Raw genomic sequence first — 12,896 nt, 5'->3', positions numbered from 1 at the left:
TCATTCCACCACCATGTCCCCTTGTCATCCTTCCTCTGTCCAAATGTCATACCAAGCACTTTTCTAGCCATCTACCTTACTAGCTCTGCTGTAGTTACCCAGCTATTTGGTAACTCTTCACTGCTACAAAGTGCCTGTATTAACTCTTCCCTGAACTCCACCTCACAATTACCCTTTTTCAATTTCCATCATTTGATCCTTGGTGCTGCCCTCACACTCCTCCTCCTCTTCTTGATCACCAACGTCATCTTACAAACCAAAATCCTATGCTGCCTAACTACACTTTCCCCGGTCACCACTTTACAGTCTCCACTCTCCTTCAAACTGGCCCTCCTGAATAAGATGTAATCCACCTGTGTGCATCTTCCCCCACTCTTGTATATCACCCAATGCTCCTCCCTCTTGTTAAAATACATATTCACCACAGCCATGTCCATCCTTTTTGCAAAATCCACTACCATCTGACCTGCATTCCTTTGTTTAACACCATACCTACCCATCACTTCCTCATCCCCTCTGTTCCCTTCACCAACATGCCCATTGAAATCTGCTCCAATCACCACTCTCTCACCCTTGGGTACTGTCATCACCACTTCATCCAACTCACTCCAAAATTTTTCTTTCTCATCCATTGCACACCCAACTTGTGGAGCATATGCACTAACAACATTCATCATTACACCATCAATTTCCAACTTCATAAACATCACACTATCCGACATTCTTTTCACCTCCAAAACACTCTTAGCATACTGTTCCTTCAGGATAACTCCTATACCATTTCTCCTCCCATCCACACCATGGTAAAACAATATGAACCCACCTCCGATACACCTAGCCTTACTCCCTTCCATCTGGTCTCTTGCACACACAATATACCAACCTTCCTTCTGTCCATCATATCGGCTAGCCCTCTCCCTATACCAGTCATACTGCCAACATTCAAAGTTCCGACCCTCACTACCACAGTCCTAGCCTTTCTCCTCTCTTCCTGCCTTCGGCCATGCCTTCCACCTCCTCTCCTAGTACACACCTATGAACCTATGAAATTCAAATATCTATTATTATTTAGTAATTTCAGTCATTAGTGATTTGCCAGAAAAACACAATTTTTTGGAGGAGCAGACCAAAAACATGAGGCAAAAATCTGGACAGTTGAGAGGTATGTTAGGGAAAGGAAAACAACCTCATTATAAAGCCTAATTTCAAAAGTTTTGTGTGTTGCGCGGATGAAAGATGTGTGTCATGGAGGCATACTATATGCTGCAAACAGCTTGGATCTTTTCACAGGACAGTTTAGACCATTAGCATAAACATGCTAGTTCTTTTCACTGGACTGCTTAGGCCATTAACAAAAATACCCTGAATCTTTTCACTGGACTGTTTAGGCCATTAACATAACACCCTGGATATTTTTGCTGGACTGGCTAGACTGTTAATATATATTTTGTATATGTTAACAGAGGTAAAACAAGTTCCCATCTAGAGTTGTTTCAGACCCAGCCAGGGAGCACTGTTTGGTTAAGCAACCTATTCACAGTAACAAAGTAAGCAAATGGAGGCAGAGGAAATTGGATCCTGGTCTACAGGAAGGAACTTGTTTAACTCATTCCTTCCAGTAGAGCTCTTTTGAATGGGTACCTTTAACTCCCAGTGGGTGTGGCTTAAGTTATCACCTTACATTTCTAACAAATACTAATAGACAGAAGTCAAATATCAATACAGTTGTGTTTGCCTTCATGCATATTTTAAGATAAAGTATTCTGATACCTTGTATGTAACATAGTTTTGGAATTATTAATACAAATTTGAACAGGCAATATTTGACACCTAGAGGCGCAGTAGGAGGGAACTGCAGAAACGCCTGGAGATGTCACTCGGCTGTAATGAATTAACAGCTTATAGCCTTAATCCTACATGCTGAATGCCAGACAATCTATACTAATATGTTAGTTTTAATTGGAAAGACAAAACAACAAGGTGACAATAAAATGATGGCCAAAAAGGAGAAACTACGTAGCTCTCCCAAAAATCCTTCCACCAACTTTTGCGGCCAACTTTTCTGAACCCATGCTAAGGTCCCAAGAATATGCACATTACTGTCACATTGCTTATCTATGCTGCTGTATATTTTGTTAGTGAATTACTACTACTAACAATTCAAAAGGTGAACAAACAAGTGTATTAAAATCTACAGAACATAAATATCTACAGTATTTTTGATATTACCTTCCAAGACTTAGGACTACCTGCCACCATTTACTTGAATGAGAGCTCTTAAGGCTAAAACACACTGCCAAAATGCAGTCAAGACCTATATTATTGGGAATGCAAGTGAACAAAGACTGTATGTCCAAAGCAATCAAGCACAAAGTTTCACAATCATTTCCTTGATTTATACAACTATAAAGATCCTGAAAAAACTGTTTTGTATCTTTTAAAATGGTTTCACATCTATCAACTAGTGGTCTTCGTTCCTTTTCTACAAAAATTGAGAGGGGTTCCATTAGAACAGGTACAACAGGCATGCTAACTTTAAAATAATTAAACAACCCTAGCGTAATAAAATTAGCACTGAAATAGTCCTTTAACACATGATGAACAGAGGTGATTAAAAATTGCACTTGACAAATATCAGTCACTTCATAAACACAATTATCAGACAGCATCTCATACATTAATTCAAAATAAAAATGCTTATGTAAGACAACTGGGGATCCACCTTTGTCTGCAGGGGTTAAGGTGAGAGTCTCATCTGTTCGCAACTCAGAAAGGGCTTTCCACTCATCTGTTAAATTATAAAAGGTACCTCGTAAAGAGGAATTTACGAACATATCTATGATATAATAAAAAAGAAAGAAACTAATGCGTTGTATAAACATACAAAGGTATGTGAGGTAAGTAAATTCTATTTTTTTGTAGTAGAACATATAAAGAGTAATATTAGGGGGGGACCATGGGAGGACACCATAGGATACAAGGAACTATGGTGGCAAGTTACACTAGAAGCAAACAAATATCCAGGATTAAATGAATATATATCAATTTTACCCCTATTGAAGTTAAAGACAGCTAAAATTTAATTTTAAGTGCAATATAATATTTGATCAATAGGTGGTGGTGTTGTATTAATTAATATGTTCTCCTCTTTATATGTGAAGTTTATTAATTAATTTATTTATTTATATATATAATAGAGAGATATGAATTTAGCCCCTTCAATATTTATATATGCATATAATTTTAGATAAAATTTAATAGATATAAGTTAAACTTTTTTAATGTGAATTTATTTACTATGTATTAAAAGGAATTTATGTGTTTTAGATATAGAAGCAAGTAATAGTAATTTTAATATTCATGAGCTTTTAGATACAAATTGATTTGTGCGTTTGAATTTAATTGATGTTTTTTGATTGGTTAGTGACAAAGTAGGATGTATATAAGTGATTTAATGAATGTATGGAATTATCTGATGAAGTCCAGTGGATAGGACGAAAATGCGTATGATTTTTGGAATTGCGTTAATAAACACCAGTTTTTTATTGTGCTCCTGTTTCGTGGTGGATTAATTTTGGTTTCCAGAGACGTTCTTGAGGGACTTTGCTTGGTTACTTGTGTTCTTGGTGTTTGGTCGAGAATTTTCGTGGTTTGTGGTTGGTAGTATATTTGGCGGTTCCCATGGAGAACGGATCTCTGTCCCTTAAAGGGCAAGATGAGCTTGGCCAGTTCAGGAAGCTAGTTGGACAATTGACTGAGCTAATAGACCTGCTGACACCTTTGTGTAAAACCTTGGTAGGAGCATATTCGCAAGCATCCCAGAAGACAGGAAGCGGAAATTGTGAGCCGACAGGGCAAAAAAGTAAGAGGAAGAGGGAGCTGATGGGCGAAGGTTTAAACGCCGGTGACTCTTCAGAACCGAATGGTGGATCTTTTAACCCGGCAGTTACACCAAGGGTGCTTCAGGACTGTAATAACGTGAACAATGGACTGGAAGGTGTTGGCGCTAATTTAAATAATGCGGGTGCTAACATTTCAGGTACTGTTTCTCCTGGTAGACCCGTTAAAACGAATGACTGGTTAAACAGAAGTTTTTGCTTTAAATTGGACAGTAATTGCCCGAAAGGGAATAAAAACGGTGATTCTTATAATAAAATGGTGGACAATTTATCAAAAAATATGTTTAAATATAGATCGTTACTTATTGAAAATGCATATTTAACTGAATGCATTAGTAGGAACGTTGTTCCTAAAGGTCTTAGAATTTACAAATTTCCCAATAATGTACAAATGGGTTCAACGTTTCATAAGGAATTGCTGGAAGTATTTAATAACAGTGGATTAGATATTTAAAAATTAATCATTAAAGAGAATAATAGAAATTTATCAGTTTTACAAAAAGATATAGAAGCAATAGAGGGGCTTATTAAAGAAGATTTAGTTTTTGGTATTAAGGAGGAGAGAGATAAATATTATAAGATAAGGGGTGAAATAGATGAAAAATGCACCGGATTAATTAATAGGAAAATGGAGAAGTTAAAACGTGATCTGTTAGATTATGAAAATGATGTGAGTTACCCTAAACCATCTGTCTACACAAATGTATATAATAGAAAGAATGGATATAACAGAAATAATAAAAATAATTATATAAAAGGAAATGAGATGGAATTTGATGGAATGAGAGAGAGATGGAGAGAAGATATATATGATAAAGAATTTCCCCCATTAGAAAGGGATAACACAAGTATGGATATATATATAAGCCACAGAATGGAAACTTTCCTATGAGAGGGGGGAGAAGGGGGAAGGGGAGATATTAAATAAATGTACCCCAGACCCAGAAATTAATGTTAACATAAATACGGATGAGAATGATATAGATGGAGAAGGAATTATCAATTCTTTAAAAGGTTTTACTATCTATAATTATAGTGATGTTATACTTAAGGAAGAACATTTCAGTTTGTTAGGAAAGGGTTTTAAGTTGATTCCACAAGTCAAAGGAGAATTGACATCTACACTTTTGGATTTAAAATTGTTTTTGAGAAAAATTAATTTAAATTTAATATATAGTAAGAATGATAAACAATCAAGAGTATATCCTAACCAAACTTTAGTGAAATCTTCAATATTTAACCCACCAATGCATCCACAACTTAAAAATTTAGAGAATGTTATGGAAGCAGAAATAAGAAAAACATATAAAAGAACTGGAAATGATACGAATCTTAATAAGGAAGAATATAAAGTTTTGAATGAGTTAAAAAATAACTCTAGGGTAAGAATTATGAAACCAGATAAGGGTGGGGGAGCCGTAATTGTAGACATCATTACATATGAGGGTAAAATGAATCAAATCTTGAGAGATGAAAGTAAATATGCGGTGGTGTCCAGAAATGAAATTTGGTTAGCTTACAAGAGAATTGACATGGAATTAGAAGGTATGTATAATGAAACAACTATTGATGGAAGTATTGTAACTTATTTGAGGGTGGAAAAACCTAAGATACCAGTAATTTATGGTATCCCGAAGGTACATAAGAATGTGATAGATCCGCCACTGAGACCTATTGTCTCAGCAGATGGCTCTAAAACACTACCCTTAGCTAAATTTATAGATAGTAAAACTAAACATATATGGATTAATAAGTCAGCTATATTAAAAGATTCATGGGACCTTTTAAGGGTGGTTGATTTAAATATGTATACTGATAATTTATTATTCGTAACAATAGATATAGCAGATTTATTCTCATCTATCCCCTGTCTTGAAGGTATGAAAATGTTTGAGGAAGAAGTATTTTTGGACAAAATGTTAATACATAAAGATAAAGTAGCGTGCACAGGCTTAATGGACATGGTACTTAAAAACAACTTCCTATTGTTTAATGGTGAATTTTTTCAACAAATCCAAGGTGTTGCCATGGGAGCAGCCTGTGCACCTACATTTGCCAATATTGTTTTGGCTAATTGGGAGGAAAAATATGTACTTAAATCTAGGTTCCATTCTTGTTGGAACTTATATAAGAGGTTTCTGGACGATATAGTTATTTTTTGGATATGGGGGAAAGAGAAATTAGAAGAATTCATAGAATATATTAATGAAACTACTGACTTCCTTAGGTTTACTTACAATGTTTCTGATAATGTTTTACAATTTCTAGATATAGAAATATATAAAAGTGAAGGTACATTTGCATCTAAAGTATATAGAAAATCCACCTATTGTAATTCTTATTTACATTACAACAGTGCACATCCAGCACATAGTAAGAAAAATATAATAAAGGGCCAATTTGTGAGGGGGTCACGAATGACAAGTAAATGGGTAGATTTCAAAGTAGAATGTGACCTATTAGAAGAAATGTTTTTAGATAGGGGATATGATAGTGAGTTTGTTACTAATATAAGACTAGAAATAGAGAAAGGTAGAATGGATAAATTTAAGCCAATCCTAGGTATTAAAGAGATTAAAGAGAATCAAATGGTAAAAAAGAAAAATTTTAATCTACATGAAGAATATAGACACGCTTTTATATTGGAATATAATGTTTTGAGCCAAAATATTAAATCAGTGTTCTATAGAGAATGGGAAAAATTTATGGCTTTAACTGATTTAGAAGAACTACCTAGAGACACCCCTAGAGTGGTGTATAAAAATGCTAACAATATAAAGGAGTGTTTAGAATATAAGAAAAAGGAAAATAATAAGTCTAATAGAAGAAATGACCTTAATAAAAGAGGTACATTTAAATGTGGGAAGTGTAGTCAATGTGAGTATATAGTTAACAAAGAGAGTATATATATTGAAAGCAGAGGTAGATGGATTAAGAGCAGTGGACTATATAATTGTGATACCAAGGGTTTAGTGTATCTTGCCACCTGTGTTAAATGTGGGTCCTTTTACATAGGTAAAACAGACAGAACCCTAAAAAGAAGAATTTATGAATATATCTATGATATAATAAAAAAGAAAGAAACTAATGCGTTGTATAAACATACAAAGGTATGTGAGGAAAGTAAATTCTATTTTTTGTAGTAGAACATATAAAGAGTAATATTATGGGGGGGACCATGGGAGGACACCATAGGATACAAGGAACTATGGTGGCAAGTTACACTAGAAGCAAACAAATATCCAGGATTAAATGAATATATATCAATTTTACCCCTATTGAAGTTAAAGGCAGCTAAAATGTAATTTTAAGTGCAATATAATATTTGATCAATAGGTGGTGCTGTTGTATTAATTCATATGTTCTCCTCTTTATATGTGAAGTTTATTAATTAATTTATTTATTTATATATATAATAGAGAGATATGAATTTAGCCCCTTTAATATTTATATATGCATATAATTTTAGATAAAATTTAATAGATATAAGTTAAACTTTTTTAATGTGAATTTATTTACTAAGTATTAAAAGGAATTTATGTGTTTTAGATATAGAAGCAAGTAATAGTAATTTTAATATTCATGAGCTTTTAGATACAAATTGATTTGTGCATTTGAATTTAATTGATGTTTTTTGATTGGATAGTGACAAAGTAGGATGTATATAAGTGATTCAATGAATGTATGGAATTATCTGATGAAGTCCAGTGGATAGGACGAAAACGAGTATGATTTTTGGAATTGCGTTAATAAACACCAGTTTTTTATTGTGCTCCTGTTTCGTGGTGGATTAATTTTGGTTTCCGGAGACGTTCTTGAGGGACTTTGCCTGGTTACTGGTGATTAAAAATTGCACTTGACAAATATCAGTCACTTCATAAACACAATTATCAGACAGCATCTCATACATTAATTCAAAATAAAAATGTTTATGTAACACAACTGGGGATCCACCTTTGTCTGCAGGGGTTAAGGTGAGAGTCTCATCTGTTCGCAACTCAGAAAGGGCTTTTCACTCATCTGTTAAATTATAAAAGGTACCTCGTGTTTTATAATTTAGCAGATGCTGAGTGCAAAGCCCTTTTAATGCTAATTTTATTACACTAGAGTTGTTTACTTATTTTAAAGTAAACATGCCTGTCGTACCTGTTCTGCATGGGTTACTAAAACTGCATAAAAATCAATGCAGGCCACCAATGAGGCCTATTATTTCAGGGAGGGGTGGTTAATGGAACCCCTCACTTGCATCCCCAATAATGTAGGTCTTCACTTAACACATGCTTTTTTGGTAAAATATAGTAATTTCACTGATAGAAAGATTGATTTAATTTGTTCTTTAATTAAATAAACCCTTGATAACAATGTCTTCCTATTTGGAGAAAAGTATTATTGGCAAAAACAGGGTATATCCATGGGCACACTCTGTGCCAACTGTTGTGCCACCTTAGTGATGGCTTATTGGGAAGATACTTTTGTTTTGAAAAGGAATAGGTTTTCACAGTATATCAAATTCTTTAAGAGATTTGTGGATGACATTTTTCTATTGTGGGCAGGTCCTAGTGAAGCCATTCATGATTTTATAGATTATTTACATAGCACAACCTCATTCTTGAGATTTACCTTTAAAAGTTCCATGGAAAGCATGGACTTTTTGGACATAGAGATTTATAGATCTGAAGATGCTACTGTCAGTACTAGGCTATATAGGAAACCATGCCATATGAACAAGACATTAAGGAGAGACAGCATGCATCCCTCCAGATTCTTCTGGAATGTATTAAGAGAACAGGGAATGAGGGTTTCCAGATTGAACAATGTAGATAGTGTGTTTGAATCTAATTTACACCAGGTTCAACAAGAATTTAGAGAAAGCGATTACAGTGGTAGAGAAGTTGAAAATATGATGACCAACACTAGTATGTTAAGAAGGGGACATGCCCAACCCTATTTCTCAAGCTGTGGAAGGGATAGGGATGTTATCACAAGTAATAACACTATGTCAAGGATGGACTTCAATCTACACTATACTAACAATGTAAATGTATTCTGTCAGATAATTAAGAAAATGTGTCTGGTATTATTATCTGATGATAAAATTAGTGGTATTGTAGGGAAATAACCACATTTTACATTCAAGAACAAAAAAATCGCTTAAGAGACTATTATGCTATGGCAATAATTGAGATATAAGTAGGGACAATGAGCCAGGTACAAAGCCATGTGGGAGGTGCATTTTTTGTTCACTGATAAGAATGTATATTTTAAACATCCAGTAACTAATCAGATGTCCAGTATTAAGAATAGAGCTGATTGTACTACTTCAAATGTGGTGTACATAGCATGCTGTGACATCTGTTCTTCCTTTTATATAGGGAACACAAAAAGGATGGAGGAGAGAATCAGAGAACACACCACTGCCATTAAGAAATCAGATTTAAGGAATGCTTTGGCTAAACATGCACAAGAGAATGGTCCATCTCACACTTTTAAGTTTAAAGTGTTAGAATGTTTAAATGAGAGTAAAAGCCTTGGTGACATCAAAAATGTCACTGAACAGCATGAAACACAATGGATCATTAGATTTCAATGAGAAAGGCACCCATGTTTAAATAGAAAAGTTCCTTTAAAACCATTTCTTAAAGTTTGTAATTTATTCAAATGACCTGATTGATGCAATCATGTGACTTTTTTTTTTTTTTTTTATGTACTACTATTTAAACAGTTTTAGCTGTTACTGGTTTTATATGGTCTGCTTTGAAAGCTGGTAAAGCCCTTAATGTGCACAGGCAGTACTCAGTACCTAGCTCAAGACCCAATATTAACAGTGATTTGAAAGGTGCTTAACCCTTCAAACCACTGTTAGTATCAAAGACTCGCTCTTCAGTAGCACCCATGGGTCTGTCTTTTTACCCAGTATTGGAGTACACTCACAGTACTTCATGCAATACAGATATGTTCTAAGCATGTAGTTGTATTAAAAGCAGTATGAAGTTCATGAAAGCTTAAATATTTATGAAATATGATGCTTATTGTATACTGTCTTCTGAGTGCAGCATTAATCATAATATTCAGTTATAGGTTTTTTCTTAGCCTACAGGTATTTTACCTTCACCTTCTGCTATTTGCAATGTGCCTTTATTTTGTTCCCAAACTACAGAGCTGGAATACTACCCAAAGCATTCTAAGCTATGAAAATTACCTTGTGGTGTGCAGATTAAATCTTGCATTGACAGTGCCAAAAGATATATGACATTTTTAGAGTCACAGTCAAATACTGAGAGCTGATCAGTTGGGTTAATAGTGAGTTCTTTATAAAACCTACTGTCTGTACTCAACAAATGAGTGCCTCCCTTATTTCAAAGGACTAGTATAATATCTTTTATTAGTCATGTCTGTCTGACAAAATTCGAAAAACACCCACCAGGTACCAAAAGAAACTAGTAAGGCAATCCAAGGCACCACAGGACCAAGAATCAGACGGAATTCTTTTAAAATCCAACTTTAATTTAAGCACAAAAGCACATAAACGCACACATTAAAACCAGCGTTTTTGTTTGAATCACTTCATCAGATGTGGGTCAGAGAACAATTAATGCCTTTTATAATCCTCTAGGAGGTTAATTATCCAATAAAAAACATCCAATTTAAAACATCATTAATCCTCATGAATATTCATGTTAAAACCTTGCATGCAGAAAAAAACACTACTAACCATAAAACTTTGTATACAATGTTCATAAATATTAAAAAACATGATATATATTTTATAAACTTAAAAAATACATCACATGAATTTATAAAACCATAAAATGCTTAAATATCTTGGATAACTTAAGTAACTTAAATAAAACCATTTGTATTAAAATAAAAGTAATTTCTTTTTTTTTAGCACACTCTAGTGGTTAAAGTTAAAATTGCATTAAAATGTGAAAGAAAAGGAAAGGCATCAAATGCACATGAGCAGCTAGTACCTTGTTATATAATCCTATAATTTAACTGCCCTTAGTTTCAACAGGGGTACAAGAGAGATATTCTCATTTAAACCTGGAAGGGATGTAGCTTGAAGTGTTATTTGCGACCTGAGCTCTTTATATTCTATTTTCTCTTCCCATTGTCCCCCTCTAACATCTTTTTTGACCCCTTCCAACACAAAGAAGGAATAATTAGCATTGACACATATTAAAGAATGTCTAAAAAGGGCATTTGTTTCCTTCCTGTTTTGCATATCATATAGATGTTCGTATTTCCTCCTTTTTAGCTTACGTTCAGTTTTGCCAACATAAAAAGAATGACATACCTCACACAGAGCTAAATAAATAAGGCCATTTGAGTCACAGTTAAAATATCCTTTACTACTTAAAACCACATTTCTACTGTTTAAAATGACTTCTTCCTTATTTCTTATTCCTTATAAACCTACATTGTGAACGTCGCCCACATTTGTAGGTACCAACTTTCTTCCTTCCATTTGCCTCTTTTTTTGTCATTTTGTGAGTTTTTATATACAAATTTCAGCTCTGTTTTGGTTATTTGTTCCAAATCAGTGATATTTTTGAATTTCTCCCACTCATCACTGATAATTCTCCTTACTAATCCACTGCTAGCATTGTATTCTAGCACCATTGCTTTACTAAATTGGTTCTGGTGTGAGGAGTCAGTACTATGGCTCTCAACTAAGGGCTGACCAAGGATAGGTTTATATTTGTTATTTCTACCTTCTTGTATTTGTTTTGTAATTTCTTCAAGGAACTCTTTTGGATAGCCCCTTGCTGAAAACAATCCCTTGAGAAAATTGTACTCATTCACAAAGTCCTTAGTGTCAGAGGTCATACGACTTGCCCTTACATACTGCCCTTTTACTGTATTTCTCTTGTAATGAGAAGGATGAGCACTGTTATAGTGCAAATATGAGTTAGTAAAGGTGTTTTTTCTATGCACCTTTGAATTGAACCTGTTACTTTCTTTATATATTTCTATATCTAAGTACTGTAGTTTTTTGTCAGAAACGTTGAAGGTGAATTTGAGAAATGGGGTGGTGGTATGTATAAAATCAACAACTTCCTGAATTCTGTTCTTATTGTCCACCCAAAAAATGCAGATGTCATCCAGGAACCTTTTGTAGAGGCTCCAACAATCTTTATACATGGAGTCCAGAACATATTTTTTTCCCATTTAGCTAAAATTAAATTAGCGTAGGTGGGTGCGCATGCAGCTCCCATCACCACCCCTCTAACCTGTTGGTACAATTCTCCTTTGAAATAAATGAAATTGTATTTTAAAACTAATTCCATCAGGTTAAGGCACACCAACCTATCTGCCTGTGACATTTCTGTTTCCTTAAATACAATTTCTTCTAACATCTGTATTCCTTCAGAGAGGGGACTGCATGTGAAGAGGTCAATGACATTAATTGTAATGAATGTTAAATCTTTGTTGAACAAACCGTTATGTATATTCCAAAGTAGATCCTAGGAATATTTTAAAATATTTTTCTTTTTTAACCAAATATTTTTTAACTTAGAATCTACCAGTTTGGCTAAAGGTAGCGTTTTGGACCCCTCAGCTGAGACAATCAGTCTCAGTGGAGAGTCAGTTTCATTTTTATGAGTTTTGGGTATCCCAAAGATTGTGGGGATCTTAGGTTTCTCATCTTTAAGATAGTTGTAGGTACTGACATCTATTAACCCTTCCATTAAAAGGTCAGAAAGAACTCCATCTATTCTACTGTAAGAAATATTTGCTTGATTTCTTGATACACGTTCATACTTGTCTGTGTCCATAAGTATTTCGTTCATCTTTCCTTCATATATTACAGTGTCCATTAGTACTGTTCACCCACCTTCGTCAGGTTTCATCACCCTTATGTTATTATTCAATCTGAGCTCATCAAGTATAATTTTTTCATTTGTACTTTTGTTGTTTTTATATTTAACTTTTGGCATGGCTTTTCTGATTTCAGTTTCTAAAATCTGTTCAAAATTATGGATCTGGGGATGT

Source organism: Protopterus annectens, chromosome 8.part0 (assembly GCF_019279795.1).
Source record: "Protopterus annectens isolate FY-2018-M chromosome 8.part0, PAN1.0, whole genome shotgun sequence".
NCBI lineage: Eukaryota > Metazoa > Chordata > Ceratodontiformes > Protopteridae > Protopterus > Protopterus annectens.
The sequence above is the reverse complement of the archived record's forward strand: the minus strand, read 5'-3'. Positions refer to the sequence as shown.